We start from the raw sequence: 12,821 nt of genomic DNA, 5'->3' as shown, positions 1-12,821 counted from the left end.
CTATATTAACCAACCAGAGTCGAGACGAGAGAGCAAACAAAGTAAATAATTATTAATCATTAGTTTCTTCCTTGTCGCGATTCTGATTGGTTAACATAGAATTTGTCTGCTTACCGACGAGTATGAATACGCGGTTCTCTAAAAACTGCTAAGTATCGAAGCTATCCAAACGTTGCCTTGCGTACTTCAGACCGAAGTAGTATCAGTTGTAATCAAAAAGCGGTTGAAGCATATAAAATGATACATTTAAAAGTGAACACCGAAACTTTCGAAATATTTTCACTGACATGTATGTGCTTTGTTACGGCAATACTTTGATTACTTTGGAGCCCTGAAAAGATTCTTAACAGATCGGATAAAGATCTTCAGTTTTCTTTGTTCTCACAAAATGGCATAGCTTGTGATTTTTTCTTACACTTTTGACTCCTAGACGCCTTTGTAGTGATTTGGGAGAAATCAGAAAATCAATTTGGTCGACCTAAAAAAAAGGTCGACAAAATTTTCAAATTTTTTTTGGAAATCCGCCCCCCCCCCTCCCCTCGAGAAAATCCTAGAAGGAAGTATAGTAGCTGTTGCGAACAAATTTGATTTTCATGTCTAAACTCGCATTCAACCATAACAACGCATTCAGCCATAAAAATACGCATTCAGCCACGATAATACGTAAAACAACTGCAACTATGGTCCCCCTTTGCACTATTTTCAGATATCCCTTTTTGGCTGACTGACCCTAAAATTATTCTAAAGGCGCATTTGGCGCAAAAATATACCAAATTTGAGTGGGGAGCGCGCGCCGAAGAAACGCGATTTTTTGGTCAAAATTTCCCAAAAATGCCTAACAACGCCTTGTTTGGCCTGTTTTTCCAAAAATTTGCCAGCGGCGCAGAAAATTTGGTTCAAAATGGGGTTTTCATTGTGATTTGGGAGAGCTCAGAAAACCAATTTGGTCGACCTAGAAAAAAATTTGACAAACTTTTCGAAAATTTTTTGAAAATCCCCCCCCCCCCTCGAGAAAATCCTAGATCCGCCCCCCTGTTGCCAATTCAGAGTACTTGAACAACAAAAAAATTAGTAATAATAGTAAGTAGTTAGAATGAAAAGGTTATCACTGAGAACGTCTGTATTTTTTTTTGTTTCTGTAACATTTTTGTATCATCCAAGTCTGAACATGTGTATTGCAGTTCAAGACAGATATAAATCTCACAACAAATGGATTAACACTGGGCATATCTGTACTTTTTTTATTTCTCTACGAGTGGGCTCTTGTTGGGACACCTCCCTCCCCTCCCCACCCACCTCACATAAGCATCAAATTTATAGTGTAACAAGGGATTTTACAATGTTAAGTATGAATACTACTTAATATTTGTCATTGTTAAGACTACCAAGCCAGCATGCTAAGATTTGTAATAACCGGAAATCGCAGGTTAGTAGGGTGAAAGGAAAAAATACTCAAGCTGAGCAGTGCATCAGAATCTGTGTGCCGTTTTTATTGTGACCAGAAATAAAATCAGAACTAAATACCATCTCAGATGGAACCGCGCTGAAATTTCGCAAACTCAGAAACACTTTACTTGACAAACTGAGCAGAGATATCCCACTCAGTTTCGAGCGTTCTACCTTTCGCTTCAAAGCTACCTGGAGTGCGGCCTGTATTCACACAACCGTGTATTCGAAGTCGTCAGCAAGCAGACAAATACTATATTAACCAACCAGAGTCGAGACGAGAGAGCAAACATACATTGTAAATAATTATTAATCGTTAGTTTCTTCCTTGTCGCGATTCTGATTGGTTAATACAGTAGTTGTCTGCTTACCGACGAGTATGAATACGCGGTTCTCTAAATACTGCTAAGTATCGAAGCTACCCATTCGCTGCCTCGTGTACTTCAGACCAAAGTAGTATTAGTTGTAATCAAAAAGCGGTTAAAGCATATAACATTATACATTTAAAAGTGAACACCAAAACTTTCAAAATATTTTCACTGACCTGTATGTGCTCTATTAAGGCAATACTTTGATTACTTTGGAGCCCTGAAAAGGTTCTTAACAAGTCGAATAAAGATCTTCAGTTTTTTTGTTCTCACAAAATGGCATAGCTTGTGATTTTTTCTCACAATTTTGACTCCGTCAGAAAAGATCTTAGGGCTCAAGTGAGCTGTCATAAAGTTCTTACCCCTTTCAGGGATTCGACCCCCTGCCGACCCAAAGCGCCCCCCTTTGAACTACTATTTTGAGATATCCATTTTTGGTGACGGACCCTAAAATTTTTCTCAAGGCGCCTTTAGCGCCAATATATACTATATTTAAGGGGGTAGCGCGCGCCGAAAAATGAGATTCTTCAGTCAAAATTGTCCAAAAAGTGCTTCCAAACGCATTTTTTGGCCTGTTTTTTTTTTAATTTAGCCTGCAACGTAGACAATTCAGTCAAAACAGGGTCTTTTTAGTGCTTTGGAAAAGCTCGAAAATCAGTTTGGTCGACCTAAAAAAAAAGGTCGACAAATTTTGAAAAGCATATATTTTCTTGAAGTGGGCTCAAAATTAAACTCAATTGCATCAAACTTTGCCGTGATAAATTGAAAACCGATGAAAACAATTTTTTTCATCCAAAAGTTTAACTCTTTTGTGAAGTCAGTAATCTCGACCTGAAGAAAAGGTCTTGTAAAGGCTTAAACACTGCCATAACGATTGTATAGGACCTAATTTCAGGGGTGGTTTGAAGCGACCCTGGTCTCCCAAAGATTTGGTGGACAGGAGCATTCTTACGAAATCAATTTTTTGGTCAAACAACCCTTAAAACTTTCTAAAGGTGCCTTCCGGGCAAAGATAGAGTACGTTGAAGGGGGCACTGCATGCCGAAAAAAAAGCAAAGTTTTCAGCATAATCTTATACAAAAAGAACTGAAGTCTTTGTTTTTGTAAAATCTTTTCCGTCGATGAAAAAAAAAACTAGATCCGCGTTTGCTGTGTTTGCCTTATTTTCGTCAATTTGTTTTTTAGGTGCGATTGAACCCCCAGAAAACTAGAATACCGGAAAATAAAAAGTGCTACCGCATTATCAACGACCCAAGAGATATGCGACCCACAGCAATTTGTCTGAAGATATCCAATTCGGATGGATGCTCTGTGATGTGAAAAAATCTACCTCGACTACACAGAACATAGAACGCTTTTTGTATTATTTAAGCTTGAAATGATGTTGTTTAATTTTGGATGAACTTGATGAATAAACTACAAACTGTGCTTTTTGTTATAAAGTGTAGAAAATAAATCTTGTTAGAATTCTATTTATGCTTCTTTATTGTTCAGATACGTGCATTCTGAGCTTTTAGTTCGAAATTGATCCAGTAGCGAAATAGTATAGATTTTTGATCGACAATAATTGCTTTAGTTTGAGCACGCTATAAACCGTTTGCACAGTAATCGGCAGTTTTTGCTGAATTTTAACTGTAAACGACTATTAAAGAAATGAAACAACCAGGGTTGACCTCCATACAAAAAATGCTTATTATACAGTTCTATACAAAAAAAAATGCTTAACTTACAATTCCATGGATGGGTTCTATGAAAAAAATGCTTATCATAGGATTTCCAATTATGAAAATTGTATGATAAGTTGTATAAATTGTATAAAATTGTATGAAAATTATTTTTTTTTCATTGATTTTTTTTTCAGGAAAACCTTTAAAAAGAGTTTTTTTGGTAAGTTTAAATGAGTTTGATTCGTTTTTTGAGTAAGTTAGATCAAATTGTCCCATTTTTCATTTTTTTTGACAAAAAAATATCATACGATTTCCATTCTATAAAAATGGTATGATGAGTATTTTTTCGATAAACAAACTTTTTGTTCAAAAACTTTCAAAAAAGCATTTGTGAAGTTCAAATGAGCCTAAATGGTATTTTTTTAATAATTGAAATCATTTTGATCATTACAATTCCTTAAAATATTTTCTGACAAAAATGATTATCATACGATTTCCTTTCTATGAAAATGGTATGATAAACATTTTTTCCGTGATCAAATTTTTTGTTCAAAAACTTTTCAAAAAGCATTCAGGAATTAAGGCAACTGCTCAAGAGGAGCTGAACCATACAATTTTTCTGTAATCTGATAAAATTTCGTTTAGAAACGGTCTTTTTTCTCCTACCAGTCAGGCTAGCTATTATCATTAACTCTTCGAGTGTTTTTTGCATCGACTCAGTTACAGTTTTCATTTAAAAGATTCTAAGCTGAGGTTTCCAAAACTTTCCCGTTTTTTCAAAAAACTAAATTAAAAAATTATTTCAGACTATCCAAAAAACTTGCTTTTGTCCTATACACAATTCTCCCTAATGCTTCGAAAAAAATTTTGCTACTTAAAAAGAAGCTAATTACGCAATGTTGATCATAAGCGTTTGGGTTTGACAACTAAGTCTATAGAAGCTTAGATTGCCGATTTTTTTGATAAAAGAAACTTTTTCTTGAAATATGTTTTTTAAGTCACCACATTGTGCAAATCAGTGCAGCATTGTGTTTCTGAGCGCCATCACCTGGGTTATTTTCGAATGGATCTTCTCGTACATGGTTCCGATGGTGGTCTTAAAGTTTTTTTTATCGCACGGATAAAAGTTATGATACATGTGTATTCTGTATTCATGTGCATTTTCACGCATTCTTTGTTTGTTTTTAGATTATAATTATGTAATGTTTACTGGGAGCTGACATGGAATGTGTTTTAGATCTGCAGATTTGGACTTCGGAATGCCGTCTCCAATTTCTTGTCAGCAGTTTTGAGTATGAGGCAACCCTTCCCCTGGTGTTGGTTACCAGCAAGAGTAACTCTCTGCTGTCTCAAATTTGAGGAGAGAAACTTACAGGAAACACAGTAACAGAGTTTCAAACCTCAAAAGTTTTCTGTAGTTTTTATCTTCTGTTGAGAGACCGGCAAGTTGGACTGGGCTAAGATTTAGTTTTTGCCTCAAGTTATTTCTTTGTTTTGCTCAATCAAAAACTGAGTTTTATGCAAAGTTCTTCCGTAAATGTTTATCTTACAATTATCATACAATTCATTTAAATGGAAAAAATGACTATCATACAGTTCCATTGTATAGAGACAATGGTTATCAAGTGATTATCATACAATTTTTTTATTCTATGGAATTGTATGGAATCGTATGATAAGCATTTTTCCATAGCATTTTCTCCATAGCATTTTTTGTCAAACCGCGAAGTCAATAAAAACCAGCTATTCAATTTCAATACTTTTATTAGGTTTATCCTACTAGGAAGGAAAATTTTCTGGCACAGGTTTGTATGTCATTATGTTGCCAAAAATGTCTCTTCTCCTATTTTGGCAAGCGATTCCTTCTCACCTTAGTTTATTTTCGGTGTTAGGGTGGAAACTGACTCTGACTGCCTTTCAAAAATGAAAAAAAAAATTGAACTGAATTAAATCTTTCAAACCACACACAAGCTACAATATCTATCATTAATCGCTGACATATCAAGTTAGAGACAGTAAATTTGAAACTATATACCTAAAGTTTTGCATCATGACATGAAATCATCGAGTTTCAGACATTCGAGAATTAAATGTCTGTGAACTCTACAATAGTACCAACCAATATGCAAATTTTAACGACTCACAAAGCACGAGTAAGATGCAAATAAGCGCAAATTACCCAAGGTCCAGTCATTTTAAATTCATGCCAAGATCTTGAATATTATCAAATCTTGAATATTATTAGCAATGAAACCTTAAAATACTTCCGGCTTTTTACAAGCCTTGTAAAAAACCTGTTTTTGGTTTATTGATGATGTTTGAGAAAACCGTGACTATGTGTTTGCTCATTAATTTGCTATGAAAAATACTCAAAAAACTGAGAATTTTTTTTGGACATGTCTAAAGATTTTGACGATACTTTTAAAATCTTTTCAAGATTGAACCAAAAATCAAGTTCCTGTGATGAGCTGCCGGAACGATCGTACACGTACAGGTACCTAGCCGTCCAAACTGCATGAACTTATAATAAGAAAGTTGTACGATCGTTCCGGCAGCTCATCACAGGAACTTGATTTTTGGTTCAATCTTGAAAAGATTTTAAAAGTATCGTCAAAGTCTTTAGACATGTCCAAAAAAAATTCTCAGTTTTTTGAATATTTTTCATAGCAAATTAATGAGCAAACACATTGTCAAGGTTTTCCCAGACATCATCAAAAAACCAAAAACAGGTTTTTTCAGAGGAAACGTTTTAAGAGCTTTTTAAGAATACCTATTTGGTGAAAAATAAGTCAACATTTGAAAAAGAGCATTTCGAAAAATAACTAGTAAATCTATTCAGATTCTGTTTCAGTTGATTGCCAGAAAAACTCATTACGAGAGTGTTCGTTATTTGTCACGGTTTTCTCCCAAATTTTAATTGATTCCTAAACTGCTTTTCTTGAATGTCGCAAATATCCACTGAGAGGTAATCATCGGAATTTTCTTAGTTTTTCCACCTGAGATTTTTTTTGTTGAAAACTATAATTGGTAAACTTTTGAAATATGTGCTTTAATTTTAGACCAAAAAATGAAGACTCCTAGTTCTTTTTTTTGAAGGCGCTTAGGCTGGTGATTTAAACTATTTTATCTGTTTGCTCAAAATTGTTCAAGACTGATGATCATCAAAACTTTTGAAAAATTTTATTCCAATTTTCATTTGGACAATTAATAGTTACGCTCATAAATTGATTGATTGTTTATAATTTCATTAAGCGATGTCAGTTTATAGTTTCTTTTGAGCACTTATAAAATTAATTAGCCTAACTAGCAATTGTGTTACCTGTGCCAATCGACAAGAAGGCCGTCGGTTTTTGTTATTACGGTTTGAATTTTATTCATTGTAAATTGACCGTACGATACGTCAATTATGGAGACTAACCACGCAACTGACGATTAACGACGTTATCTGCCAGAAAACTGAAATAAGAGTGGTTTTTCCGAATTGAACTAATTAATTTTCAAAATTTGACTCGAAATAAAGGCAACATCTACAGAACGTAGAAAACGGCAGTAAAGAACAGAAACAACGATCGAGAGATTATTGCAGAAAAAAATACAGTTAAAATTGTTGCTGGACGTATTTCACAAATCGGGAAGGCTGACGAGAAGAATCACTACTCTTCCAGGAATTAAAGATGGAGCTTCTTTTGCGAAGACCGAGAATTCGGAAAAATCTCGTGCTATATTGCAAAACTTACATATTAACAATTTTTAGTTTCCCGGAGAGTCTTGAATTTAATTTAGTTACATCGACACTCGTTATCAGATATCGAAGAGCTAGGAGTTGTGGGAAGGGGTCGATCCATCTCCGATGGAAGGGTTGGTTTTCGATACTGCACAAAAACAATAGCAATCTAATAAATTAATAGTAATAATGAAACAGCCCTGTTTTTAGGAGTGATCTCGTAGTCTAGGGATACTGAGACCCAGCCATGAGCTCACTATTTTGCAAGTAATTTAAGTTAATTTGCGCGCCTCAGCTAATAAATTTTCAGCAGTAATGATTTTTTGACCCAATTTTACGCAAACCACATTAAATTGGCTATGGTAGAGACGGTCAAAAGCACCTAAAGCTCTATTTAGGCACTAGCCAATCGTTTTAGGATCTAGTTTTAGTTTCCATCGGTGTGTACTTCCGAGCGATGTTACAACGATTTAATTTAAAACCGAGGAGGTTTTTTTCAGAAAATCTTCAATTAATCTTCAATAAGACGGCCAAAAACGTTTTTTGAAAATCTTGAAAAAACAATTGCTCATTTTCTACGCAAGTCATTGAAAATGAATTTTTGGTTTAAAAAAATATGTTTTGCCGCGGCAGATTCCAATCGATAAATCTTTAAAGTATAAGTTTTTCATAATATCATCATGAGATATCAGCAAAAATTTCCTGCTTTACAGAACTGTTTGGCAACGTATTGCAATAAATTATTTGTCGCTCTCCTTAAATTTTGCGTATTGTCTAATTTTGCGAGTTTGCTGTGTATTACATTTAGATATTGTTTTAGGGGATCTGCAGAGTGTGATTGAGTTTTCTGAGATGTACCCTATACCCTCCCTCCCTGAAGAACAGTTGTGAACTGTACCTTACCATGAGGGTGGAAAAAGCGTGTGCAGTGTCCACAGAGAGGAGTGAAGTGGACTGAATTGAGTTGCTCATGTTCGCCCACCTCTTCAACTGTCACTTCCTCAAACAATGATGAGTTTAAAACACTATTTTGGGTAAAGTTAAAAATCTGACCTCTAAGTCAACTTGGTTCGTTATCTTTTCTGTAATGAGTTATCAAATTGTTTTTTGATCCGATTTGTTTTTTGTTATTTTAAAATTATATTTTGCGAAATTCGAATTCACAGCAAGTAAAAATGATGAAATTGCTCTTGTTTAGAATTTCAATTAAAATTGAAACGATGCACTGGCAACCTTAGAATACATAAAGTTAGATACCAGGAACCTCAGCTTAAAAAATTGACCTTTAAGTAGACGTTCATTTCTCGATTTTCAATTCATTTTTTATCAAAACATTGCAGAAGCCGTCACTTCATATCCGCGAATATCTCATCTTTTCCATGAAAGACAAATTCGCGACGCTTCCGGTCGAAGACAAAGATTTCATAACTGGGCATCAAGGGCCGCCTGTCAGTTATTACGAAGACGTGAAAAGCTACGAGACCAAGCTGGAGGCCCTCCAGGAGTAAGGAGGGAAAAAGAAACAAATTAAGACCCTGGAACAAAAACAGTTATATCAATCAACCAGAAATTGCTGCCAGATGCGCTGTGAAGACTCAAAAGAAGACTTTTTTTTAAACTCTAACGTGATCAGTATGGTTCAGTGTTTAATTATAGTTAGAAAAAAAGGCTGGTGTGTGTGTGCGTGTGTGTGTGTGTGAGAGAGATAGTGTTCTGAAGATTATTTTGGCCCTAATTCAGTTTCCTGAAGATAGTGGGGCGTATGAGTAAAAAAACACTAGGTTGTGGAAGAAGCATCACGAATTGTTCCGATCATAGTTCTTTTTGCCAATAAAAACATACATCTGAAAAAATTTAGAAAACACTTATCTAGTCAGCAATGGGAAAAAATACTTTAAAATATTCCAGAACTATGACAAGTTTTATGTTCTAATTTATTATAACAATTTAAGAACGACTCTTTTTATCCATACCCAGCCAGAAAATCAAAAACAAAGGTCCATTTTTTCTCGCAACTCAGATAAAATTTTCAAACCGATTACGGAGCAATGAAGCATGACTGAAAATTGTTTGGCATGATAGCAAATTCAATAATTTAAGAAACTTTGAGTTACGTAAAGTTGATTTAAAATTCTACGCAAAGCGTTTTTTCTGTTTTCTTCTTACCTCCGACTCCTGGACAAAAAAAAATAATTTTTCATCATACCGTGGATAAAAATGCGCGGATAAAAATATCAAACCCAAAAATCAAAACACACATGATTTGGGTATTTATTAGAACAGGCTGCATGCTGCTGATCATAATGCACTGAAATAAGTAGCTGTTTTGCTAACATTTTTGGTAGAGTTATGTGGGCTTAATAAATAGACAGATGACCATAACGCGCGATTAAAAAGTCTATTATTAAACAAAGACAGTTATAAAAAGTGTCAATGAATTTAAGGAAACCAAAAACAAACTGATATTTTTGCAGCAAAGTACACAATGAGCACCTCATTCTAGGAGGCAGTTTAGAACTTTTCACGCTTCATTTTACAAAATCTATGCTTAATGTAAATAAAGTAAGGTTAAGTAGCAAAACTGTCAGAAGTGAAAAAAAAAATTTCACAAGCAGCAAAGCCTTAAAGGATTCAGTCAATGAAAATGAACACAGAGGCGAAGCTGCGCTTCGCAAAAACTTGTGAGAACACGACCAAAAAGCAGCTCTATCAAGTGGAAAAAGAAAAAGTAGAAATAAGCCTCGAATTACCAAAAACTCGGCTACGTGTAGGGTTTGAATCTGCGACCTACTGCTATCAAAAGATTTTGAGTCTCACGCACTATCCACTCAGCCACGCAAGCTATGCCGACAAACACTAGTTACGAATAAAGCAGCTGTATATGCTAATAAATTGCCAATGCCATTCAGCAAAAGTGGCACGGAATACAAATAGACTCAATTTTGCAAGTAAAACTATGAAAAAAACAAGGTAAAGGCATCCACACTAACTTTGCATGCAGCAAACCGCAAAACCACGTTATGTATAACTTATGCATTTCAAAAAAATGGAAATATTTTGAGATAGAAAATTTCTGATATCGAGTTTTCAAGATTGTTATGTATGTGTTAACTAATTACTAATCGAATGTCAAAGCACATAATGTGAAAATGCTGTAAAGGTGTCCCAAAATTGGCACCAATATTTGAGAATTAGGTTGGAAAATTCAGAAGGTTCGTACTAATACACTCGTTTCGCAAGTGTAAAAGTCTTCTAATTTCGGCAAGCTAACAAACTTGACAATTTTGGTAAACCGAACCGTTGGCATGCCACCTTTATATTCAAGTTTAAAAATTTGCTTGATTCAACTACTTATCCAAATTAAACTAACAAACTTATCAATCATATGCTATCAGAAATGGCCAATTGTTGAAACGATAAAAAAGGAATGGAAAAGCTTCCAGGTAAATTTAGGGAGAAAAATTTAGAAGCAAGCTAGCCTAGCCAAGCAATTTTCTAAGAACAACTACGTTTTCTTGTCAGATGCCATCAAAATACACAGATTGAATAAAAATTTTGTCAGTTAACTGATTTCTTTGCAGACTTGTTAACGGGCCGCCATAATTGAGGCCCGACCCGATATAATTCAAGTCGAGCCCGCTGGCGGCCCGATAAACAGGGAATTTATTAAAAATCGGCCCGTTGCTGCTTTTTTGATAAAAAACAAATTTGTTTCAAAACAATTTTAATTAATTGTTTTACTTAATTATAAAGACCTTTTTTAAAAGCCATGGAAACGTCGAATTTTGAATCGGCAGTGAACGTAGTAGTCATGTCGTTTAGCACACTGCAAGCTGTAGAGTGCGCACTGAAACTGTCAATAAAAAAAAGGCCCGTTGGGGCCCGTTGACAAAAGTGAAAACCTCGGCCCGGCCCGGCCCGCCCCGTTGAGGCCCACGGCCCGTTGACAAGTATGTTTCTTTGCCATTCCGATCACTCGGAGGCAATATGATAAAAACAAATTTAATAGATATTTCAACATTCCAACTTAGTTTACTTTGATCGCTGGCTTTTTTATAGAGAAAACCAAAACAGGGCCTTCAGGCATTTGAAAAAAATGTAAATGAACTGACAGGGATCAAAACAAAACTTAATTTTGTAAAACTTTCGAGTTTCCAGGAAAAAATCCAGCCTACGGTTATTTGAAGTTCCAGAATCTTTCAATCATAACAAATAGCGAGTAACTCACCTCCGGTGCCTCAAACAGATTAATAGATGTGAAAACTGCTCATATATGAAACATGTGAAAAAAAAAACACGAAATAAATGCATTCATAACAGTAGACGGAGGTTACCAACAGCGTTTTCGAATTCAGGAATTGAACAACAAAAAAATTCAAGCTTATCTTTAAACTCCGATTGTCGAATCTCCGAAACTAATGGGTGTGGGATTTTCGTAATTAAAACTCAGAAACAATACCCAAAAATGGCCGACAGCATACAACTGCACTATCTATATTTCATGAGTTCGTTGGCGAAATCACTAAATTCATGAATGAGAGCATTTTTCAACTTAGTTCCATGTTTTATTAGCCTCTACTCTTTTCACTTGCAGCTATCATTTTATAAATCTAGCGTAATTGAATTTTAAAACATCAGATTTTTTCTTAGTTTAATTCTTTGTTTGACGAAAATTTTTGAACGTTAAAAAAAATACGTCACTTTCCATTTTCGAGAACTTACAATTTGAGCAAAAATATTAGGATGACTGTCATATTTAAAACTGCTGGCAGTAACATGACTTCACCCAACCAATGGAGCGAGTTTCCAATTTTGAAAATATATATTTTGAAAATAATCACTTTTGAAAAATCATGCAAACGTCATAACTAGGAAAGTAATATGCTTCGAGCAGTCATAATTGGGGACCAGATAAAAATTTTAGTTTGAGAACCTTGTATGCGACCCACCATATTATTGGGAATTCAAACTTAGTTAAGTATTTTTGAGATTATTTTTTGAAAAAACACCTGCTTTCGCAAAAGTAGAAGAATTCGAAAAATCATAAAAAGTCGTATGTCTCGGAAACTAGAATGATTTGAGCAGTCAAACTTGGCGGAATGAAATGCAACGCTTGAGAAAACCCTGGATTTACGCCATTAAAGGGTTGGGATTTCAAGATTTCGTAAGTTTTTTAAAATCAAATTTTTTGAAAAGTTTTAAAAACTCGTCATGTCTCGGAACTAAAATGAATTCAGCAGTCATTTTCGGAGGCGAGATTTACATCCCCTGAGAGTACTCTGAGAGCCTACAAAAACAGGTTTGATAATTTCAAATTGTGTGAAACTTAAAAAAAAATTTCTAAAAGAATTTGGGTATTCATAATTGAGACCAAATTCGCAAACTAAAACACAGAAAAAAACTTCATAACCATTGCAAAAACCATATATTTTAAGCGTGAAAAAAATCTTTCGTTAAACATGCAAAAATGAAACGTTGAAAAATTTTAAACATGGCGGTAAAGTGAAGCCCGCATAAAAATATATAATAGACTTATTGATAGAAATTACGCCAACTGGAGTAGTGCTAACGAGAAAACTGAATCAAAAAAGAATGTAAATATTGGGCTGGGAAAAC

The sequence above is a fragment of the Symsagittifera roscoffensis genome, chromosome 7 (assembly GCF_963678635.1).
Source record: "Symsagittifera roscoffensis chromosome 7, txSymRosc1.1, whole genome shotgun sequence".
Classification (NCBI taxonomy): Eukaryota; Metazoa; Xenacoelomorpha; order Acoela; family Convolutidae; genus Symsagittifera; species Symsagittifera roscoffensis.
This window is presented reverse-complemented; position numbering follows the sequence as displayed.